The following is a 22,763-nucleotide window of genomic DNA, read 5'->3' as shown; positions in this document are numbered from 1 at the left end:
TGCCTTCAGTAAACATGGCGTATTGATTAGAATCAAATATTTTGGTGTGGGGCCGTGAAAAGGGTGCATTTCCAGCTCTACTGCTCAAGTACCCTGCGACCTTAACTAAAAAATAGCAGCTGTCCTCCCAGGTGCTAGCACATGCCAAGCTTTATACTCATCGTCTCATTTAATTGCCCGAACCACTCTTGGGAGTGAGCACTCTTAATAACCCCAGTTAATCCTGGCCACAGAGACGCAGAGATGTTCAATAACTTGGCCAAAGTCACACAGCTAATAAAAGGCAGAGCCTGGATGTGAACTCAGGTTGTCTGTCTCCTGAGCATGAGATTTAAGCAGCTCTCTTCCATGACTCAGCTTCAGCTGTAAATTGCGGGGAATGCATTCAATCCTCTTTCCAGCCTGAAAAATCTTTGCTTTTGAGGCTGAGACTCTGGTAGTAGTTTTGAGGCATTGATGTGCATGCAAAAGACTCAGGTGAATAAGGATGAAGCAGGGCTGAACCAAGGAGATCACGACGCCAGGTCCAAGATTCCGGCTCCTGCCTCTTGGGTCCTTGCTTGCGTCTTGCGGTCCTGGCATCTGCTACTTTCCTTGCCTTGACGGTTTGCAGAAATAAGAGCCCGCAAGTGCATATCCCCGCTGCCAGCCCCCCACCCCCCTCCGCTGGACGTCTTTCCCCTCTGTATGAGAAGAGGAAAATGAAACCCTTCTGGTCGCCTGGTGTTAACCTCAAAGCAGCCTCACATCTCTTTTCTCGTTTTATTCACACAGGAACCCTGTGTGGACAGGGAGGGAGAGTCCCATTTTACAGATGAGGAAACAGAGACAGAGACAGGTTGAGAAAGCTGATCTCAAGGTCACATTTCCCTCCTCCTGCCTCCTACGAGTGTTTCCTGGGTCCTTCCTCAGGGTTTTTCCTACTTTACTGTAATCATCTTAGCAAATGCCTTTGAATGCTCCCAGCCGCCTCCCACACTGTTGCCACCGCTAGATTAGTAATAAATACCCATCATAAAGATAGCCGTCTTCCAGAAGGTGCCCTCGGTGTGTCAGGAACTGTGCTCGGGGCTTTCACGTTTGTTTGCCCCTACTCCCCACAATACCCCTTTGAGATATAGAGCATTAAGATGCCCATTTTACAGATGAGGTGCCTGAGGCCACATAGCCCCAAGCTGACACTGGCATATCATACACAGCTAGGAAGTGGTAAACCCAGCATCTGTGTGGGCTAACACAGGTTGTCTGAGGTCCCCTCCCTGGCTGAAGCCTTGGGGGACTCCTGGTCACGATTCCCTGCCTCTGCCCCTCCAGCCCACACACCAGCTCCACTAACTTCATTGGCAGCCACGCTCAGCCACCTGCTACTCTCTGCTCAGACCATGCCCTTCCCGTGGACCTCACCCCTCTGCTCCCTTCCCTGGAATTCACACCCCCTCCCACCCATCCTTCAGAGAGCAGGCCAAAGCCACCTCCTTCGTGCAGACCCAGCGTCTTCCGCACCCTTCTCCCCACCCACGCGTCACTCTGTCCCGGGGCACCCTGTACCTCTCCATTCTGGCATAGGTCATGGGGTGTCTCCGGCACCTGATGCAGCCTGTAGATCGAGGGACACAGGACAGCAGGGAACAGCATGGCTTATGGAAGGAGTGGAGGGTGTGTGCCCCGCCAGAGGGCATTCTGATTCCTCATTGTTTTTTAAAACACCATGCCAGCCCAACAAAACAACTCTGTGGCCATTCAAACCACGAGCCACCAGGATGAGACTCCTGGGAGCCCCTTGGGACTCCTGTGCTTTACTACATTGTCGGTGCTTACATGAGGGAGGGAAGGGAGGGAGGAAGAATTTACCTTCTCGGGCTGCCATGACCCAGAGCGGGTGGCTGAGTTAACAGAAATTTTTTCTTCTCACAGTGTTGGAGGCTGGAAGTCCAAGCTCAAGGTTCCAGCCAATTCTGTGTCGGGTGAGGACCCCCTTCCTCACTTGCAGACAGCCACTTCTTGGCATGTCCTCACAAGGCCTCTCCTCAGCGCACACACATGGAAAGAGACAGCAAGCTCTCTGGTGTCTCTTCGTGCAAGGACACGACTTCTGTGGGGCTGGGGCTCTTATAGGGCTGCCATCTCCAGAGACAGTCACACTGGGGGTTAGGGCTTCAGTATGTGAATGTGGGAGGGGAGGGGGGCCTAAACATTCACTCCCTGACACATAGCGTTCCAGCTCACTTGATCCACAGCTATTTCCTGTGTCCTTACTGTGGGAATTCTGGAAACATTGAAGGCAAGCAGCAGAGACCAGTGGTCAAAAGCATGGGCTTTCTTATCAGAAAAACTCAAGTTTGAAACCTCCCTCGGGCACTTACTCTCCAAGTGGCCTCGGACAGCCTACTCAGGTTCCTGACTGTAAAATGGGGACACAACACAACCACACGGCATTTGAGGATGAAGCGAGATTAATGCGTATCCACCGTGCCTGACAGCACTCACGAGTACATTCGGGGACTATTTACTGAGCACATACTCTGTTCTGGGCGCTCTGCTGGGTGCTGGGAATCCAGGACGAGCAGATCCCTTGTCCTCATGCTCCCTGGAAGAGCCAGATAATGAACATGTGAGTCTGGGATCAGATAACACACAGGTTATCGATCATTTGCGAAGGGGTCCTGGGCTCTAAGGAAATAAAACAGGTGGCAGAAGAAGGGCAGCGGGGGAAGAAAGCCCTGCCTGGGGAGGCGACTTTGTCCGGAAGCTGACAGCCACACAGAGACTCAGCTCAGAGTTGCAGTGGAGGGAACAGCAAGCACAAAAGCCTGCAGGTGGGCCCGCTCGGTGACTGCACTAGCTGTTGATACTCGCCGTGATGGTTGTGCTTGCTCTCGTGCATGGGCCCACCCTCGGGGGCCACCTCCCTTGTGGGGACACAGGGCCTCTGCCCAGCCCTCCAGGGTGCAGTGCCCCCCTACAGCGGGCCTTCAGAGAAGGGCAGCTCAGTGAAGGCTGGTGTGCTCAGGAGGGCCTACTGGCGCAGGGAGGAGGGAGGAGGGGGAGGGTGTGTGGGGAGGGAGGGAGGCCGGCATTCCAGAGGAGGGGGAGTTTGGATTGAAGAGCCTGACATCTGAGGGACCCTCAAAGACCGCCCAGGCCAGAGCCAGGTCTGAGAGGAATGCTCAAGGCGCCATGTGGATGACCTCCATGTGGGCTGACATGGGCAGCAGTGGCCTCCATTGTCACTGCCAGCTCGAGAGAATGAGCTCCCCACTCAAGATGTAAGGCCCTGGGCGGAAATCCAGCTTTGTGAGTCACAACCAGATGCACATCTTGTCAGAGAAAACCATGGCCGCAGAGAACTGGTCATGGTTTCCTGGAAACTTCCTGAGTGTCGGGGGAGGGGCTCTCCGAGGATGGGTGCCAGCCACAGCTGAGAGAGGAGGATGTGCCGGGGGCCCAGGCTGGTGGCCTGGAGCTGTGCCTCGCAGGGTCCTCAGCCGAGCCTTCCAGGGCCCCCTGCGGTGTCAGAGCCTGAGGCCAGTGGACTAGCTGAGGCCCATTCGGGGGTCTCTGTCTCCCCTCCCACAGCATGCCCCTCATGTGGGTGTGGGAAGAGCAGCTATGCCGGGAGAGGGGCCCCCTGAGTCCTCATCCCACCAGCTTGGATTCAAATCCAAGGACTTCCACGAGCACAGCGTCTCTGGCCCTCAGTTCTCTTGTCTGCAAAGTAATGGGATAATTTGGGAGCTCTCCAAGGTTCCGCCCAGCTGGAATATTCGGGCACTTCCTTCATTTTCCTCCCTATAGATAAAAGAAACTGAAGCCCAAGAGCAAGAAGCTTGCTCAGAGCCAACCCCGTTGCAGGTGGGCCTGGAGCTCCTGCTCTGGCCAGATCTGCACCCCTCCACCCCTTTCTCCAGTGTCGCGCCTTCTCGCCCCAATCTTCTCGTCCTGGACGCCTCTTTCCCTCTGTTCTTTCTGCCTGTGCTTCCAGCCTGCCAGACAGAGGTTCAGCCACCCCAAGAAAGAGGTTCTCACATGGGGGTGGTAGGTCCCAAATCAGAACCAGAATGGGGACTCCCAGGGCCATCGGCCACCTGTGTGTACTAGCTGGGATTAAGCAGGCAGGACCTCGTCCGGCCACCTCCTGTCTGAATCCTACGCATCCTTCAATCCAGCTAAATAACACCTCCCCCAGGAAGCCTTTCCGGATCACTCCAGCCAGAGTTATCACCTTACCAAGCGTTCGCCACCCGTGCCACTTTACAACCCTGCTGTTGGCATTCTCACTTACTTTTGTCGTAATTATTTGTGCATACATCATAGCTCCTCTGTGCAATTCCAAACTCACTGAAATCAGTAACCAAATTGCCTACCAACAGCCTCCCTTCGACATCTGGTGCAGTGTTTGTATTCTAAGTGTTGGATAGATAATTGTGGAATAAATGGAGTTTTCTTTCTTCATTGCAGAAGGGTTCTTTCCTTTCAGAATGAATGGCTGGGCGTGTAAGAGCATCTGTTCTAGAGCTACATTGGGTTGAATCTTAGCTCCGCCATCTGCACGCTGTGAACCTTGGGCGAGTTACTCACACTTTCGTACCTCAGTTTCCTCTCTTCTAAAAGGAGGCTCATTGCAATCACCCCACTGGCCAGGGTGGCCGTGAAGATTAAACTAGTCATGCGTGGAAAGTGCTTGATAGAGTGCCCAGCACAGACTTGAGCCAGTAAATGAAGTTGTTCAATTTCGGCGATCCTCTATGCAAATTTTTATTTGAGGTTTTGGAATATATGTTACACTGCCTTGCAGAATTTGAGCTTGGCTTGAGGCAGGTGCTAAATCCTTTTTAATCCTTGCATCCACTGAACCTGCATCAGGTATTCGATGCCCATTGTAGAAGCTCCCCAGGCCCCTGGAGTAGGAGCGGGGAGGGAGAGATGGGCCCCCGGAGCTGGTGAAACTGCTCGCCAGCCTGGGGCTAGCAGCTACGTTAAGCGCTTTTATTCAATTCATGTGACTCGACAAATTTGGAATGTGTTAGGGAGAGTTTTTCCAGCTATGAGTCAGTACATTTATGCTCCCTCACACACACATAAAAAAATTTAAAAAGAAAAAGAGTTTAGCGAGAATCATTTATGAGTGCAAAGTGGAAATCTGTGGAAATTTTATTTTGACCCTGAAGGCAAGTAATACTTAAGAATTTAATAAAGGGCTCAAAACAGGATGCAGTGGAGGAAAAAAAACACAGCTAGCTGCCTTTTCCTTGTATGTTCTCAGCCACTGTGTTGCACAGAGGAGGGTCTAATCGGCATGGCTTTATTAAGCACCTCCTGGATACCCAGATTTGTGCTAAACGTGGTGGGGGAAAGAAGGGAAGCAGAACCAGCATTTATTAACCACCTCTTATGTGCCAGATAATCATGACAGGAGGGGAAGAAACCTGTCTTTAAGTTGAAGAGGGAGTATGGGAGAAAATGGAAGAATTGTATTCAGACACACGGGTTCAAGCCCAGCACCCTACATTCATAATATCATCTAATCCCCATCGTATCCGTTTATGGATGACAAAACTAAGGCTCAGAAAACTTTAAATATTTTGTCTATGGACACAAAACTCGTAAATGTTAGAAAGCATATTCTAAACTGGGTCTGCCAGTCTCCCTATGAGGGTTAAATTAATGTCCACAGGAGCTGTGTTTCCTACGGAGGGCGGGGGGGAGGCAGACATCCCTGTTCTGGGAGACCACGTCTGCCTATCGTAACGCCGTACAGCCTTCCTGCAGACCAGTCTCTTCAGCCACCTTCTGTCACTTGCTTTTAAGTCCTGCCTGTTAGGGATTATCCAGAACCTGCTTCTCATCCAGGCTGATCCTCTTTGCTGTTGTTTATTTTAAATAAAGAAACCACCACCCGCCCAGAGGGCTTGTGTTTCCAGCTCACTTTCCTCTCTTTTGCAAGGGCTCATTTTCATAGAATCCCAATCTCCAGGGAGCTGTGTTTTTCCCTCTGAAACATGAGCTGTAATCAAAGGTGTATTCATCCCCAAGCATCTGCCCGAAGCCCCCCAGAGCCAGGGTTCCCCGAGGTCTGACAGAAGGAGGCTCAGGCCAGGTGCCCGGGGACAATTTTTCCCTACACAAATCAGATTGCCCTGTGGTTGGCCTTTGTAAAGATGGCAGGGTCCCAGGGATGCCTCTCAGACTGCTGGAGGATGTGAAGGGGGCCCGGGAGTCAACAGGACTCTGCTGTCCACTCAGCAATGACTTTTGAGAGCTGCTGAGAGTGCCAGGTCCTGCAGACACAGAGAATCCAGCTTTTTGACGAGTTCCCATCCCTCACAGGTAGAAGGAGCTGATGTCTTGAAAGGCCTGCAAGTCCCTGAAAGGTCTGGCCTTTGCTCTTTCTCTGGCCTGCTTGGCTCCGGCCACTCCAGCTGGCTTCTGGTATCTGTATTCAACAGGGACCCCCCCACACACACCCTTCTCCAGCTTTTTCGTCTTCCTTCCTTCTTTGCCTTTCGGATCCACCCCCCCCCCCCCCCGCTGTATTCCCATGTGCCCCTCCTGGTGAACTTGCCACCACGGCCGTGGGCTTCGGTTGGCACCATAATATGATCGAAGTCTCCAGCTCCAGCCCAGCTGCAAGAGCTCACCTATCTCCCCAGACAGTGGTGAGCAAAACAGACCCTGCCCTGCCCAGGACTGGGCACCTCTTCCTGGAGTGTCCATTGTGCTCAACAGTTTTGAAGAGGAAGTATTTGGAAACAAGTAACAGATCAATTCTAAAGTAGAATTCAGCATGCTTATTCAAGATGTCAAGCTGTGCCCACATACTTTGGGGAGGTTAGGAACTCAGCATCCTCTGTACTTTTGGGGGGGTTCTTAGTAGAAGAGTAGATTGGGGTTGGAGGAGAGATGGCCCAGTTTGCCAGCAATTTCAGCCATGGAGCCAAAATTTAAGAGTCTGGGGGCGGGGGCGGGGGGAACCTGGAAAGACTGTTTCTGGTCCGGCCAGAGTTCAAACCCCAGTGCTGGAATTTGACTTTTGTGACTTGGGGCGGTGTATTTGATCGCCGGAAGATTCAGGTTTCCATCTGTATAATGGGTGCATGGATGCGTGCTCCTCAGATTTGCCGTGGGAGAGAGAGAAGGTATGTGGAGGACTCGGCTCAGTGCCTGGCACAGAACCAGCGCTCAGGCCATTGTGTTAGTTACTGGCTAGTGATGCTCTTTTGAATGAAAGGCTGTTGTTGGTGACCAGGGTGAAACATTTTCTAGAACAAAGACAGGCAACTGAAGACTGCACCTCCAGTTTGCAGAATGATGGCCACACAGAAGTGGCTTGTAGCTTCCCACCTTTTTTGTGCTTGACCTTCCTCTCGTGTCCAGTCTGGACTGGTCCTGGCCGGAGCCCCTCCACCCCCCTCCCCTGTATACCGCGGGTTCCTCGCCCTCTCCTCAATATGAGGCCATCACCGCAGGACATAATGACCTGTTTACCAGACCTGGAGTTTCTTACTCATCTGCTAAATGTCTGCTGAATGAAGAAATTGAATGGGAGTGACCGTGGCGGGGTCGGGGGTGGGGGACGTGTTTTTCTCCTACAAACCGTTCAAGTAGCCTTTCCCTTTTCCCCCCTTCAGGTGTCTAGCAATCCAGTAGGCTTAAAGTAGGCCACAAGGGGAAGAGGGGGGAACTGTAAGGGAAATCCTATAGGCAGATTTTTCCTTACTGGGATTTTGCTCCATATGACCGGCACTTTCTGGTGAAAGGAGTCCTGAGCCAGGAAGACTGGAAACGTGTGCACATTTAGAGCTTGAAGGACATCAAAATGTCCTTTAATTCATGTACAGTGCTCACCATGAGAGCTGCCATTTTCCATGTGCAGGAACGGTGTTCGGCACCAGGGCGTTGGACCCCCCCATGCCAGCCCAAGGAGGAGGTTCTGTTAGAGCCCCACTTGGCTGGTGAGGCAGCCGAGGTCCTGAGGAGAGGAGTGATAGGCGTGCAAGCACCGAACAAGCATGCAAGACTCAGACTCGGATGTCCTGTCTCCGAGACCAGTACTCTCCCCCATGCTGGTTAGGATCAGGTGTCTCGTGGGTGATGGTACAGTGCTGGGTCTGAGGATAAACAGGGAGAACAGGACCGACTGGCTGAGACTCCCCCCAGCTCTGGGAATAATTCACTGTGCAACCCCACGCAAATTGCTCTACTTCTCTCTGCTCAAGAAGCAGCAGCCCACCGGCTGAAGGATAATAATAAATATCATCAGTAATAAGAGTAGCTAACGTACCTGCTGACAGGATTCTCAGCATGTTACGTGTGTTGCCTCCCTCGGTCCTACGGGGTGGGTTGGGACTAATTAGGGGAAGGGGAGGACAGAGCATTGAAGGAAAGGGATTAAGGAGAGCCGTGTGGTTGCCCAGGGCATGGGGGATTCAAGAAGCTTAGGAGTCAGTCAGTGAGCCCAGAACACAGCGGGGCAAGGTGAGGCAGGGCGAGATGAGCGGGGGGGCCAGACTTTGCAGGGCTTTGGAAGCCCTGGGGTAAGGAATGTGGTCTCTATCCTGAGACAAATGAGGGATCCATGAGCTGCACCCCCACCCCCGGCCCCCGGCCCACCTCTGCACACACTGTCCTTTCTCATACTCAGACTAGAATTTATCTTCCTCTTTTTTTATACTGTGAGTTTCCTAAAGGTGAGGGCTGGGTCTTATTTATTTATGTCTCTCTGGTCCTTAGCACACAATCGGGTGTATATAGGTACTCCAGAAATGACTGTTAATCCAATGTTTAATATACTCAGGATTTAGTATTAGCATATTCCATATTTAACAAGTAGATATCAGTACCTGTAATGGAGCTGACATAATGCAGGCGTTTCTGCTATAAAATGATAGATGCATTCCTGTAAAACCTTGCATTCCGAAAAATTCAAAAATCACAGCGCTCTGGGGGACCACTGGGGGACAGCAGAGCCCTCACGACCCACCCGAGTCTGTAATGAAGCACAATCCTAGTGAGGATACAAGTGCAGTTCAAAGGGCATGCTAAATTGTGAATTAAAAAACTACATCAGTAACCTAGGGTCTGAGTCACTGCCCGGGCTAGATTTTACAACGGAAGAGGGGGCTTGATGGGAGGGGCTGGGAAGGCAGAAAGGGACAGATGCCTTTCTCAGAAATTCCAGGTAGAAGGGCAGCTGCAGCCTTTGCCACCGGGTAGCAGAGATAGATGGGCTAGCCCATGGCCTTTGCACAAAGACCCGAGAGGCCTGAGCAGCAGGGGTTGCTAAGACAGAGCACGTGGCCACGCTGAGCCGAGAGGCGGGGTATGGCACAGGTGGGCGTCTGGACAGCCAGGAGCCCTCCTGGCTTGCTGCACTCAGCTGTGTCCAGGGGCTTTGCATCCGGTTGCCATCATGTGGAGCAAAACATTAATGTGCTGGGAACATTTGCCTATGAGCCTCCGCGACCTCCGGATTTTACTGACGTCATCCCCTACCTTCTGTGAGCTAATCTGCCTTAGGGAAGACAGTGCAGTGGAAAGAACGATCTAACGTGTAATATGTGAGTAACTGATAAACCAAGCACGCCAGCTGGCCAGTTTCCATGGAGAAAGGTAACCGTCACACCCCCCTGTGTGGGTTGTGGACCATTTTCCTCTTGGCCCATGAGTCTATTCCGTAAACGCATTCTGTGAGCAGAGTGTAGAGCAAAGCCATATGGAGCTGGGCGAAACTAAGTAAGAGCATCATAAACCTGTGACGTGACGGCTCTGCCCGCCAAGAGCAGCTGAGCTGTAAGAGGACCTCAACCCCAACCTGCCCAAAAGCTGTGTGACCTCAGGAAAATCACTTAACCTCTCTGTGCCTCATTTTCCTCAACTGCAAAATAGCACTGGTGACACTCCCCAAGTTCTTTTAAGGAGCGATTAGCTAATGGATGAAAAGCTCTTTCTAAACTCTAAAGGGCTTTACAGAGTATTGGCCTTCCTGCACATCAGTGCCTGAGATACTAAGGTTCGATGGTCCCCTGGGTACCTCTTCCGCTGGATGGTTAGTTCTAAGTACAGGGGCCAGAGAGCTAAACTCCCTGGAATCGGCATAAATTAACCACTGGGATTAATGTAGAAGCTTGACTTTTCCTGCAGGAAGGAGGCCCAGCACCTTTAACTGGAAAATTTTCGAGGGCCCTCACAAAAGTGGGGAGGAGGGGAGCCAGCCTGCCATGTGCAATGCCTCCCTCCCTGAGTGCTCTCCAGGGACCCCTCCCGCTGTGGAGCCTGAGGTCATCCACCCACCCCTGGCCCACTGCCCTTCCCTTAGCCCTCCCACCAAGCCGGGCCTGCCGACCCCTTCTGCTCCCCCAAGATCACACCGTGGAAAGGAACACTGGGCTTGGATCGGCTGTACCACTTACGGGCGGTAAGACCACCGTAGCCAAGTTGTGGCTTCTTGAGCCTCTTTGACTCACCTGAAGAATGGGCTATGACTTCCTTCCTTCCTTCCTTCCATGGTTACGGATGAATATTACTACACCTTCCAAGACTGCAAAGGAGAACTCTGCAGACTTTAGTGAGCCCAGGAATCACCCAAGAAGCTTGTTAGGAAGCAGGTTCTGACTCCGTAGGATCGGGTGGGGCCTGAGACACTGTTTTTCCAGCAAGCTCCCAGGTGATGCGAGCTTCCCTTTGAAGAACAAGAATACAGAGCAGGTGTATACAGCGCCCAGTGCGTGGTAACACGTCCGCAGAAACTATTGCGGTGAAGATCCTTCTCCCCCCACCTCCACCCCCCTCCAGTCAAAAGGTTCTTCTTTGCCAACAGGCAGAGATGAAGAGAGAACCCTCTGCTCACCTCAGAATTCTTAGGGAAACAAGAGAAAACAAGTTTCGCTTTGGAGGCAGGCTGGGTGTGGGGAGTGAGGAGCACGGCCTGCACGGCTCATCAGCACGCTGCTCCACGCTCCCACGTGCGCTGCAGGTGGGCCTCTGCCGGCTGCAGAAACCTCTAGAGCTCAGGCCTCAACTTGCCATGCTGGGAACGCAGCCTCTGAGCCGGGCACACGCCTTATTCCTCCGGCTACAGCTCTCCTGAGGAATTTTCAAAGCACACACAGGGTTCGCTTGGCAGGAGTCTCCCAGGATATAAATACGCATTTGGGGCTTTTGTTTGAAGGACTGCAGTATCTTTTTGACTTGAGGCCTGCGCACAGGGCTTTTCCCCTCACCTTCATCAAAATGGAACCGCACACAGCCAGCCGCTGCTAGGAGCCGACTCCAAGGACTCCAGGAGAGCCGGAGTGAGGTGCAGGAGTCACCTCCTCACCCCGCCCCACCTGATCCTGCTTTTGGTTTCCCTCTCCTGAAAGGCCTGCTTCTCCACGAGCTGCTGACTCACCCAGGGTGAGGGTCTTTCCCCCTCCCCGCACCCTTCTCAGCATCACCACAAAGCCCAGAGGTTTTGAGGTCGGTTTAATGGGCAGCTTCGTCCTTCCCAGTCCTTCCCATTTCCCTTTCCTTTCCCATACGGTCTCTCCATCCCAGTCCCCCGGTGCCTCCAGGCTGCCTGGAAGAAGAGTTGGATACCTCGTTGCTCTGCCCTGCTTTTAATATTGAGTTTCTCTTCTTTGTAGGACTCGACACCCTGACTGCTCTTGGAGTCAACGTGTACCAAGATTCCCAGGATGTAAGCAGTCCGGGGCTGGTGAGTGACAACGTGCTGGGCGGAGGATTTCAAGGAGGGAAAGGGGATGCGTAGGGGGTGCGGGGGGGCCAGACCTGGAGCCTGTCCAGGGGCAGCTGGCTTTCGTAGCTCGGACTCCGTTTCCCTGCAGATGCACCTAGAAGTGGCACAGTGCAGAGAATCCAGGGGTGAGTCCCCTGGCTTTCACTGGGGCCCTGCCAGTCCCTCCCTAGAAGCAAACCGAGTCTGTGGAGCCTGGGTTTCCGTTCTCTGCTCAGATGACAGTAGCTCGGATGCACCATCCAGGGGGCCTGTGCTTGGGACTGTGTCCAGGGAACCTCTAACCAGGGTTAGGGAGATATTCTTAGAACAGAGAGGGAACTACCTGGTTTACAGGTTTGTAAGCCCTAGCCCTGAGGGGACCTGACCAATGAGAGGTGAGAAAACCACCTTTGCACAAAGGGCCGTCATTGGAGAACGGGCAGCTACTGACTCAGCCTAAGGACGAATTCCTAACAAAAGAGGTTATGCCGGGGTGAAACAGGCATCCGCTGGAAGTAGTGAGTTCCCTGTCACTGGAAGAATGCAAGTGCAGGTTGCCGAAGCGTCGATGTCGAAGGAAGGAGCGGTTTTGACTCGGGCAGTGTCTTACAGACTCTGTTCCTGTGATGACCCGGAACCCCCAGGGGTAGTAGGGTGAGGGGTGGGGGGCTTGTGAGCGCGCGCACTCTCTCAGCACCGCCTGTTTGATGGGGTTCTGCTGTAAAACTTCAGAAGTTGCTCGACACGATGACCCTCGGGTCTTCCTAAGACCTGTTGTCCGTTGGCCTCGATAGTGAGCCAGCCACACGTACCACGACACCTCACGTACGTGGTGGGGTGGGCAACTCTCAAGCACAGTGGCGGTTTTGAGTAGGAGCTCCGGGGAGCCCTGACCCCTGCCAAGACCACCAAAAGATTAACCGGCTAGTCCCACCATCCAGAGCTTTGATCCAGGCCACACAGACCAGAAAAAAAGGGTATGGGGGACGCTGTGACAGGATTCCCCCGGCCCCCAGGCTGTGGGAGGGCAGCGAGGGTGGCTTCCTAAGGGGGTCGGGGTGCTTTGGCAAGACCCGGACCACACACTCAAGCTAGCATGAGAAGAATCGCACCCCAGACCCGGGTGGGGAATTTGCACAGGAGGGACACCCACTGTGAATGGGAAGGTCTGAGTAATGAGCCCCCAGGCTTCCTTTGTGCTTTGTGACTGGGTCGTCCTCCCCTGGGCCTGGGTCAGCTGCAGCTGTAAATATTTATCAAGGGCCCCTGAGGGCAGGGTGCCGTGGGAGGCCAGAGATGGGTTTGCTCTTTAAGAAACTGACAGCAGGGATGAGAATTGAGTTTGACAGTCGTTGTGCATAGGCTGTCTGTTCAGCTGAGTCCTGAGCGCTGTGCGGGGCTGGAGGGTGGGAGACAAGGGATGGGAGGGGAGGCCTGAACAACGCATTTGAGCCAGGACTTGATGCTTTCTTGGCAAATCTTTAAGCAGGAGTGGGGCTTTGAGGGCATGGGCTGTGTCTTTGATTGACAGGACCTGGCACATAGTAGGTGCTCAGTAAGTGACTGTCACTTGACTGGAAGGGAGAGTGATGGGGAGCCATCCAGGGAGGTGATGTCTAGTTAAGGAGGAGTCCGTCCACCCAGGTTCAAATCCCGCCTCTTCCACTAAGCTGTGGGGCCACAGGCAAGTTGCTGACCTTATATACTTCAGTCTTCTCGGCTGATAGTGGGATTATGATAACACCTACCACACAGGGTGGCTGGGAGGAGTGAATTAACCCCTGTCCAGCAGCTTGGCCCTGGGCCAGTACATAGTAAGTGCCCAATAAACATTAGCCCTATTCGTCTTCTACACGTGGGACATGACCCTGGATTAAGGTTCAGTGTTGGGACAGCATGAGGCAGAGGACAGAGCTCTGGGCTGGGAATCAGAAGCCTGGGCTTAACTGGAGGGAGGGGGGACAGGGAAGCGGTCACACCCCCTGCGCCCACTCTCTAGAATGGAGATGCTGTGAAAAGCTGGCTCCATTTCCCCGGCTCGCTCTCTGACGGGCCATTGTAGTCCTGGTACCCGTCCAAAGGCAGGGGCCGCTCAGCCATTTATTACTTGCTGGGGGCCCTCCTGAAAAGTGGTCTGGCTTCTCAGGACCCCCTTGTCCCCCAGTGAACTGAAAACCAGGGCGAGCCTCCTCCTCTTGCAGAAATGATCTTAACAACTCGAAAAGCACCGTACGGAAGAAAGATTCTGTTGACGCAGATGGAACATCATTTAAGACTTGAGTTGGGGTGGCGTGATCTTAAGCCTCACAGCCAATGCCCCCTTCCCCATCCCTTACCCGGTGAGGTCTGGCTGCCTCTTCAGGTGGGAGACTGATTCTCAGAATGATGCTTCGCTTTGTAAAAGGCACCAGTCAACACCGGGACTCGTAGCAGGGTTCAAATAAAAATTGCACTTGCCTGAACTGGGTAGAGCTAGCAGCTGCTGAAATCCAAGCCTCACACTCCACAAATGCCCATATTTGCCCCACAGGCAGACCTAGAAGAATCCAGACTGCGTTGCCAAGGAGGGCCCCCGGGGGATGGTTTGGGTACCCCCCAATAAGAGACACCTAGGCAGCTTGGATTGCCAGAAAAGCGGGAGACTACAGTGGGCAGGCAGGCTAAATGGGGACATACGCCAGCCCATTCAAGCAGCCACCTCTGAAACCCTGTCCGGGGCGGGGTACCTTCGCCCAGGGTGCTCTCCGGGCTGTCGGGGTATGAGCCAAGCGCCACAGGCAGAGCGAGCCCCGCGTCTCCAACATGGGTCAAGGAGTGCCCACCGCACGTGTGTGTGTCACACAGGTGTGGGGAGCCCGGAACCCAAAGGAGAACAAGTGTGCGGAGAGGCAGGGTGATGGTGTTGTAGGCAGGGTAGCATAGGGATCAGGGAACAGAACTCAAACAGAGAAGGCTGCAGTCAGCCTACAGGTAGTCAGGGACCTAAGGAAAGAAACGCCAGGCTCCTTTTATGGAGACCCAAGCATGCGCCTAAGTGCCTTAATGAGCGAGAATGACCCCTCCACAGGGGCGCTTGAGGGCACAAAGTATGCTCGCAGAAGATGCTAGGACGCGTGCGTCAAGTGACCAAAAGTAAGTGTGGGCAAGGTCCCCCAAAGCTCCACACTAAAGGGGCAAATCCCCCATCCGTCCCATGGATATTCAACCCCTCACTTGAACCTCCCTATAAGTAGGTGAGACCCCAGCCTCCTGGGGCCGCTCCCTCTCCGAGCCTGCAGGCACTCCCTTCTTCAGTGTGTACTTTCCCTTTCAACACAATCGCATTTGCCTGAGACATCTATCAGGCATTAGCAGTAGACCTGGACTGTAGAATGCGCTTGCTCAGGGGCTTGCTTTCACCTCCCCTGCCCATCCCACTGCGACCCTAGATGGATAGTAGGACTGTAGTGTGAGCCAAATCATCTACGGCACAGGCACGGCCCCTGTGCCTGCGGGATCTTCAAAAATGTCTCACGTTTTGCCAGGTGACCCCCACTTCACTTCTCCCTTTAGTGGGAAGGGGCCGGGGATGAGGGGCTTTCCTGGGCAGCTTCAAAGGGGAGGCATTCAGAGGAAAGAAGCCCCAGTCCCTGGCTCTGTCATGCCTGCAGCTTCTCTCAGCTTCTGTGCCACCTCTGTTTAGATGAGGTACCCGGGCTAGGGCAGGGATGGTAAGGAGATTTCATCTTCTGGACTCCGATCAATTGCTCATGGCTGCCGGGACAGGGCGCTGAGAAGGATTCCGAGGACTATCCAAGAAATCGTGTGCTGCAATGGATTAGTGATGTCTGCTGAGGGAGCAAGAAAGAGGACCTGTAGCATCCGGGCCAGTTTTTGGCATCCCTGCACAAAGCAATTTCTAAAACCACTCACTCCCCAGCCCCATACTTCGGGCTTTTCTATCAGCAGCCTTGTTTTGCATCAGAGAGGCAAAGCACGGCCCAACTTCATTAATCTGGACCACGTTGGAACCAACCCGAGTAAGTGAGAAGTCTTCATCTTTGGGTATCTCCTGCATGCGGGAGCTTTGTTACCTTTCAGTGAATGGAATAAATGAACTAGCAGCTAGTTACCTGGAGTCAGTGCAGGGGCCCACAGTGATCTGTGCTTAGCAAGTCTGACCACGCGGCTGAGCGTGCCTGACCCGTTCTCCTAGGACGTTTACTCCGTGCGCTGACGATGGATACGACCGAAACTCCAATGAAAGCAGGGTGTTTTTGAGGTAGAAAATCATTCAATGGGCAGCTTGGCTTCTATTTCAAATTGCCAGAGAATTTGAATTAGACTTGGCTGCACTCTCTGGGAATAAGCTGTTTTTTGCAGAATTCTATGCACAAGATGAGACAAAACAGTCTAGAACTAGATTTTCCCTGAGTTTCCTGATCTGTAAAATGGGGAAATAATACACCCCAGAGGGCCATCCGGGAGAGTAAGTGAGATAAAATGCGGAAGAGACCTCGCCGGCGATCCTGCTCACAAAAAGATGGTCAAAAAACTGCTATTTCTTCTCCCCCGTACCACCTCCTATCTATAGTCCCCCTGAAAGCATAGCTTTCTTCTTACAATATGTTCGAGAAAATGCTGTTACAGATAGATTTTTTTAAAATAGCATCATACTTTTCAAATGACTCCTGTTAGTTTTTTTCAGAGGCTTTTCCTTTTTATTCTCAATGATTTTTCAATGGGAAAGGTCCACTTAAACCTTCAACTTGAGTTGCTCTTGGTCCTCTGGGTGGAGTAGCGGATGCTCCCAGGGTCCTGACAGGCATGTGCATGAAGGCTTTGGTCACAGGTCTCTCCAGAGGATGCTGAACCACACAGTGACCAGACCGTGTCCACATCTTCCCTTGAACTCAGCAAATGTCAACACCCAAATGCCACGCCCCCTATAGGGAAAGTCAGGACCGTGAAGGTGGTCAAATGTCAGGTTGATACCAAGTGAATTTGAGTGTGTGCATGCCAAAGGAGGGGATCTACTTGTTAAAAATGGGCAAGAAATTTGAAATGGAGCTCCAGTTTCAGCCTTAGCCCCTGAGAATTCTTCAGGAGAGAGTTGAGGTTCTCACTTAAAAAAAGAAAAGTCAAGACCAGTTAAATCTATGTAAGGCAGGGAGAGGAACCCACATGGCTGGAGGAGCAAGACCCTTGGTCACAGAAGCCAAGGGGTGGGGGAGCAGGCCTGGGAATCCCAGGAGAGTTCGTAGGACTCCTGGGTTGTTGGCTGAGAGGAGAGGTTCTAAGGGGGCAACTGGCCTCCTGGAGCATCTGCCCCATCTTCTCTGGCCCGGGCCTGGACAACCTCATGCTTCTCTTTTATCCTTTCTCCTGAGGCCTGGAGCAGAATGGCTCTGTAGCCCAAGGCCTGCTCCCCTGCCTGAGGAGCCTCCTTTGCCCCACCCCAGGAGAAGGCCTGGCCAGCAGTCAGCCCAGGGCCCCATGGGGAGGGAAGGAGGAATGGGTCCTTCTAACCCCCTGTACCTCCACTCCCTGTGTCATGACCCTGCTGTGGGTCCCTCTCCTCATCCTTGTCCAGCCTCATCTCGTCGTTCTTGAGGATGGGGCTGAGAGTGCTGTGGGGACACGGTTGGGGCGGGGGGTTGGGGGGGGCTTGAGGTCAGAGGGCGTGGCCAGCATAGGCTCGCCTGAGGAGCCATCACCTGGAGGCCCTGGGCAGGCAGGGGTGTCACCTCAGCACGTCCGGCAGCTTCCTCTGAGGCCCTTGTCCCCTCTCTGGATTCCCATGGACCTTGCGGTCCCAGCACCCAGTGTGAAGCACCACTGCAGGGTCAGGAAGACCATGCACTTGGGAGCCGGACTGGCTTGGTTCAAATCCCAGCTCCACCCTTGCTAGCCCCTGATCTTGACCAAGTTATGTAACTGCTCTGTACATCAGTTTCTTCATCTGTAAAATGGGCCGCCTCACAGGGTAGTTATGACTACTGAGTTTATGGAATGTGCTTAGAACAGGGGCTGGCACAGAGTTAGTAAATCAAAATCAGTAAGTAAATCAGAGCAGAAATCAGTGTGTCCTGTGACCCCCGGATTGACACCAAGACTGTGAGCTTCCCACCCCCAGAAACAAAGTCCTTCCTTCTGCCTGTGGTTTTCCCAGGAGGCTCTCAACTAGAACCCGAGGGAGGGGAAGAACTTCTGCAGATAGGGAGGCAGGGGAAGCATGCGCAGGGGGGCGGAGGGAGAGGAAGTCTGGGACGTTTGGAGGATGCCCGAAGTCCCCTGTTGCCGGAGGAGGTGGAGCCTGGTCGGGGAGCCCGTGGTAGCTGAGATGGGCCAGCGCGGATGAGTCAAAGCCCGGAGATCCTCAGACGCCATGCTCAGGATTGGACTACCTGCAGGAAGCAACGAGCAGCTTTCAGAAGTTCGAAACCAAGCAGCTGATGCGATGCAGTCTCTGGTTTAGAGACGTAACATGGTCATAGTGCAGAGGGTGGGCCACAGGTAAGACAGACCAAAGGCAGGACAGACGCACGGACGGACGGATGGAGTCAGGAGGCAGCGGCGGAGAGCTGGCCCAGCAGAGAAGGCGTGGCCCTGTAGAGGGACAGTCACAGCAGGGGCGGGGCGAGGGGAGTTGCCCCCCAGGGTACCAATTCAGAAAAAACATTGACTGGCCTTGAACACAGAAAGTGAGGACAGGGGAGTCAAGAGGGAGCCCTAGGCTCCTGGCTTAGGAATCTGAGAGTGGTCCTGCTGAACATGGTAGTGAACAGAGAGGGAGAACGCGCCAGGTGGTGCAGAAGGCCCTGGGAACGTAGTATTTGACGCACTCGTGGGACGCCCAGGGACTGGGAGGCAGTGGAGAGCAGTGGTGACCCAGGTGGTCTCCGGAGTCCGAATGGCGGGAATCCAAATCCTGACTCAGCCACTTACTAGCTGTGTGACCCTAGAGGGGTCATTTCCTTGTCCAGAGCCTCAGTGTCTTCATCTGTGTAATGGGGATTACGCAGTTACTCGCTGCCTGAGAGGCCGTACGGGTCAGTACACTAGCGTTGGGAGCAATGCCTGGCACAGAGGGAGTGCTCAAGAAGAGCAAGCTTGCACTACATTAGCCGTGGTCTTGCTATTCATTTCCGTGTCATCATCCTAGTGGAAATGTCCAACACGGGCATAAGCAGTTTCAGGCCAGGATGGACTAATTCAGGAGTCATCCACATATAGGTCGGTGGTTGTCAACCTGATGGGGGTAGTCCTGGGGGAGGAAGAGAGGACCATCAGCTGGGTTCTTTTCAAATTATGTCACCCTCCCCAACGCTGGCATAGCCCCCACCCCACCCTCACTGTCCTGTGAAAAATCAATGTGGGCAACTGTCCCCATCACCAAAGGGCGTGTGCCACATCCCTCCGGCCTACTGGGGAGGAATGAAGATGGACAGACAGCTGATGGAGGAGCGAGGCAAGGCCGTGGGGTGATTGCATTCTCTCTCGGGGACAGCTCAGAGCAGAGGACAGAACCCGGGGACGCTATCGGCATTTAAGAGGCAAGACCAGAAGAAACCACTCATTCAGGAAACCAAGCTACCACTGTCCCAGGTGCCCTGCTGGACTAGACATGAAGACCCCATTAAGGGTGTGTGGTTTTCCACAGGTCCAGGTGCGAGTTCAAACCACACTCCCATTCAGTAGTGTGTGAGGGGTTTTTTGCTCCTTCCTCCAGCTCTTCTTGCTCCTACTCGAGGAGTAGACTCAGTGTATCTGAGCTGAACAGGAGAGATGGCATCCCACCTTCCCCTACTGTCCGTCTGACACCTTGCCCTATGGCCCTGCCCTAAACGCCGTTCCATGTTCTTTCGGGGCCCAAAGATTATTGGCCGAGGAAATGATAACAGTTGAAACTAGTAGGTAACAGTACTTAAGTGGATATTTGATTATATTAGTCAGACTTTTGGTTACAAGCTGGATATCTGATTCAAATTGATGGAAGTCTAAAACAAAAAAGCAGTTCATGTAATTGAAAAGTCTGAGCTGGTCTGGCTTTGAGCCCAGCTGGATCTAAACAATGTCAGCAGGCTTCGCTTCTCTCCATCTCGACACTCCCGATTTCTTCTGTGTGGGCTTCGCTCGGGCAAGTTTCCCCCGAAGATCCAGCAGCTTCTCTCGGCAACCCCCACAGGAAGAGGGCTTTGCTTTGGTGGCCATCGCAGCAAGTGTCCTGGAGCGGAGGGGTTCGGGTCACGTGTGCAGGCCTAAGGTTGGTTGGGTGAGCAGCATCGTGAGCGTACAGAGCAGGCCTGCTCTCGCCCTCCAGCCTGTGCAGGACGCCGTCTCTGCTTCAGGTGGCTCCGCACTCAGGAGGCTTCTCCTTTCTATGGCAAACAGTGTATCCGTTCCCTCTTTCCTTTTGCGGTGGTAACAGACTACTGGGTGCCTGCAACCACACAAGCTTACAGTCCTGGAGGTCAGAAGTCGGAAATAGGCCTCGCTGAGCTAAAATCAGTGTCACCAAGATGCATGCCTTTCGGAAGGCTCTAGGGGAGAATTCCATGGCTTGCCTTTTCCAGCTTCTCGAAGCTTCCCTAATTCTTCAGTTCATGGCCTCTTCCATTTTCAAAGCCAGCCATGGCCAGTTGAGTTTCCCTCCTGCTGCCTCAGTCCGAAGCTGATTCTTCTGCCTGTCTTTTCAACCTCTAAGACTCTTGTGATTCATTGTGCCTACCCAGATAATCCAGATACTCTCTTTATTTTAAGGTCAGCTGATTAGCAACCTTAATTCCTCTTTGCCATTTAAAGTAACAACATTCACAGGTTCTGGGGATTAGGGCCTGAGCATCTCTGGGGGCTGGACTGCCACCATCATTGTCATAGCTGTGGTGACATCTGGCCAGCACTTGGCACATCCAGGGCCATTTGCTAACCTCATAACCACCTAGAGGGAGGGTACAGCAAGTATCCCCCATTTTACCATCAAGGATACTGAAGACCAAAAAGTTCATCATTTCCAAGGTCACAGACTCAGTAATAGTAGAGCTGGGACTGGATCATAGGTCGGCCAGCTCCCAGAGTCTGGCTCTTTACCAGATCAGCTGGTGGAGGACGTCCGGAGTCTCAGAATAACAGAGCATAGAGATTGTTTCCGATGTCGTGGGGGTAGATGGATGGGCTGGTGGCAAAGTTGCCTGGCCCCAGACCTCTGGGTTTATGTGCCGGCTCTGTGCTTTCCTAGCAGCGTGACCGTGGCCGGGTCACCCTACTTGTCTGTGCCTCCCTTCGTAAATTAGAACAAACATTGCAGGACGGCAAGGAATCACCAGGGCTATTTTGATTTTTAAAGTCAAACAAATTCCTGGGCCCAAGTTTTTCTTTTTTACGTGTAGCTTCAACCCGTTCTTAGTGGGAGAAGAAGCTCTGTATGCGTCGCCTTTCACTTTGCGTTCCCTTTTTTCCTGTTTCCTCATAAGACAGCATGGCAAGGATCAGCCAACTATGCCTATCTCTGAGCAGCCTGTGAGCTAAGAATGGTTTTTATATTTTTAAAGGATTTTAATATATATATATATATATATATATATATATATATATATATATATACACACGCAACAGAGACTGCATGTGACCCACCAAGCCTAAAATATTGACTATCAGGCCCTTTCCAGAAAAAGTTTGCCGACCTCGGAAAGAACATGGCATGGCAGTAGAGTTGACCAGACCTGGGTGTGGATCCTGCACTGGATGGTCAGGGCCCGATTAGACCTTTAGACCATGAAATCACTGTGGGGCCTCTCTTGGGGCTGTTCTTACCGGAGGGAGCAGTGCGGGGGTGATGGTCAGTATGTGATCGGCCAAGCGCTGTGGTAAGAGCTTCGTCTGTAATCCCCTCCTGGCCCTCCGAGTACGCATGGTCATGACTCCTCTGACACATGGGGAAACGAGCTGCTTGGGAGAGCAGGCCACTCCCTCATGAGTGACACAGTGGGAGGAGATGGAGCTGGGATGTGAACCCAGGCATCTGCTCTGCCCGCTTGTTGTTGCCGTTAGTCCTCCTTTCAGGCAAGGAAACCATTGGCCATGCCTGCCCCCATGTACTTCCTTGACCTCTCTGACTTTCCCTAACTCTCTGGCAAAAGTCCTTCCCACTGTAAAACGGGAGAGTGGGCAGAAGCAGCTCTAATGAGAACATGTAAAATTTTGGTTCCGGCATTCATCCATCTATCCATCTGTCCATCCACCCATCCATCCATCCATCCATCCAGCAAACAGCACAGCACCAGGAACTGGTGAAGGAACACGTCTTCAACAGTGACAACAGGGGGCAAACCCCAAGTCCCTGGGTCCTCTACATTCATCGTTACAGGGAGGCACACGGGGAAACTCATTAAATTGCACCACGCACTTGATTAATATGCTATAATTCGGGCAGCACCAGACTATTGCAGCACCCCTCCCCCCACCCAGTTACCATGACAACATTAGTTTAACAAACAGCTCCTTAATACTTGACAAAAATGATGCTCCTGACAGGCGAGCAGAAGAGCAGCCGCATTACAAAGGGCTTCGAGGTGTCTCCGAGGACATTTTCGTACGAAGCCATCGGTTTCCCCTGATCCCCGTATGCATGCCATCCGCCGCCAGAAAATACAAGTGTTCTGGGGGCTGGGAGCCAACCTGATGCCAGGCCCCCGTTCCACGCAGCAACTGAGAGTCGTCACTTCTTTAATGCAGAATGTCACAACGGCTCCGTGAGGACGGGTAGCGTGATAGCATTATTAAACGCTTCTTTGTACACCAATCTACTAATTTCACCCCTGCTCGCCTGAGGCTGCTGAAAGCCTTGTTTGCTTCCTGTGTCTTGAATCCAGCTGGATTGTGAGACGGCGTGTGGAGAGCCCGGAGCCACTGTGAGAAGGAGCTCGTTTCCTCTTCAAGGCACCATCTGGTCCCACCCGGCCGATTCAGTAAGGAGCAGGTGCAGGGATCAGGAGACCCAGTCCTCTGCCCTCAAGGGGGCCAACGCCGAAAGAGAAAAGACCAGGGGGACACAGAACATTCTGTGGCA

At 53.0% G+C, this 22,763-nt stretch overlaps 1 protein-coding gene across 4 annotated transcripts in view; it reads left to right on the top strand.

Annotated features, from left to right (window-relative positions):
• Window positions 1-22,763, top strand: part of ZHX2 (zinc fingers and homeoboxes 2) — a 154,831-nt gene that overhangs the window by 58,537 nt on the left and 73,531 nt on the right. For 2 of the 4 annotated variants that reach the window (XR_013447711.1, XM_036108336.2), the window contains exon 2: window positions 11,625-11,695. The gene's annotated coding sequence lies outside the window, so the exon portion shown is untranslated. Of the gene's footprint in view, window positions 1-10,892; window positions 11,395-11,624; window positions 11,696-22,763 lie in introns of those variants that run through there. The other 2 variants (XM_036108337.2, XM_036108338.2) reach the window with 2 other exon arrangements.

This window comes from Halichoerus grypus, chromosome 5 (genome assembly GCF_964656455.1).
Source record: "Halichoerus grypus chromosome 5, mHalGry1.hap1.1, whole genome shotgun sequence".
NCBI lineage: Eukaryota > Metazoa > Chordata > Mammalia > Carnivora > Phocidae > Halichoerus > Halichoerus grypus.
The sequence above is the reverse complement of the archived record's forward strand: the minus strand, read 5'-3'. Positions and strand labels throughout refer to the sequence as shown.